This window comes from Terrapene carolina, unplaced genomic scaffold (genome assembly GCF_002925995.2).
Source record: "Terrapene carolina triunguis isolate 2854851 unplaced genomic scaffold, T_m_triunguis-2.0 Scaffold21430, whole genome shotgun sequence".
Lineage (NCBI taxonomy): Eukaryota > Metazoa > Chordata > Testudines > Emydidae > Terrapene > Terrapene triunguis.
In genome coordinates, this window is record NW_020685781.1 from 1 (window position 1) to 1,449 (window position 1,449).

At 48.7% G+C, this 1,449-nt stretch overlaps 1 long non-coding RNA gene across 1 annotated transcript; it reads left to right on the forward strand.

Moving 5' to 3' along the window:
* The first annotated feature begins 7 nt into the window (after positions 1 to 7).
* On the forward strand, positions 8 to 1,198 carry LOC113408656. Its single transcript, XR_003370341.1, has 3 exons — positions 8 to 94; positions 348 to 541; positions 1,138 to 1,198. It is a non-coding gene; the product is annotated as an uncharacterized LOC113408656 (long non-coding RNA).
* The last annotated feature ends 251 nt before the right edge of the window (positions 1,199 to 1,449 follow it).

Here is a 1,449-nt window from a genome sequence, read left to right on the forward strand (position 1 = left end):
GCACAGGTTCTGTGCCAGAGCATCCACAGCTACGTGACGGCCTGCCAAGAGGCTGGGGCCCCCATCCAGCCCTGGAGAAACACCTCCTTCTGCTGTAAGTGTGCTGATAGTGTAGTAGCTGTGAGACGCACTGGGGAAGGGAGGGAGTCAGTGTTACTGGGCATCTCGTTCCAGGCCTCTGGGCTTCTTCTGGAACTCTTCTGGGTGGGAACCAACAATCTCATGTTTCCATCTAAAGGTACCCTGTTCCTCTCCTCCCTGTCCTGCTCTCCTCTCCTTCATGTCTGTCCCTCTAGGCCGTTGTGTGAGATCTTTCCAGACATCATTTATTTCTCTCTCTATTTAAGCTGTGAGCTGCCCAGTCAACAGCCACTATGAGGTCTGCGCTGACCTATGTACCACCACCTGCTCTGCAGAAATCATGGACTGCCCGGAGACCTGTGCTGAAGGCTGCCAGTGTGACGATGGCTTCTTCTTCGATGGCCAGGGCTGTGTGACTCCAGAAAGCTGTGGGTGCTTCGAGCGTGGGAGATATTACAAGGTACCTCCTCCTGTTGGAGCTTCTGGATCTGATCTAATTTTTGCTCTGTCCATATCTTAATCCCTACACTAGTCAAGAATATAGGGTTGCTACACTGCATCAGAGCATTGGTCCATCAAGGCTGGTTTCCCTCTCTGATAGTATCTAATGCTCAAAATGCCAAAAAAGGCCAGAAGATTTTATGCCCTGTGCCTGTTGAGGAGAAACTGAGGCAGAGATAGGTGCAATGATTTGCTCAAGGCCACCTAGTGAGTGAGTAGCAGATGGGAGGTTAAAACCTAAGAATTGTTCCTGGCTTTAAGCCCAGTCCTCACCCCATTACACAGCCTTTCTCTCTAAAGGCAAGAGGAAATAATATTATGACACAATGGACATTTTTATAGATACATAGATTCTAAGGCCTGAAGGGTCCATTGTGATCATCTAGTCTGCCCTCCTGTATAACCCAGGCCAGAGAGCTGCCCCAATATCATTCCGAGAGCACATCTGTTAGAAAAACACATCCACAGCTCTGGGTTTAGCGCTGTCAAAAATTATTTTAAATAGTCATTTCCAGTTACATTCTGTTATTTTCTGTTTTCCAAACGTTCCATCAGCCCAATGAGACGGTCCTGACGAACGAGTGCCAGCAAAGCTGCACCTGTGTTCCTGCTCGAGGGGTGACTTGTAAAGCCCACGGCTGCTCCCGAGAAGAAATCTGCCAGATTAGAGATGGCGTCAGAGCCTGCATCAGCAAAGGTACAGGACAGTCATTGTTTGAAACATGCCCTGAAGGGTTATTGTACAGGCAGCGAGTAAGCAGCTGTGGTTATGTCTCCTGACCCTTCTCACTCTCTCTCCTCCTTCATTTAGCCTGGAACTCTGACCCCTAATAGTACAGAATTTCGACTGGAAAGATGGGAAGACTT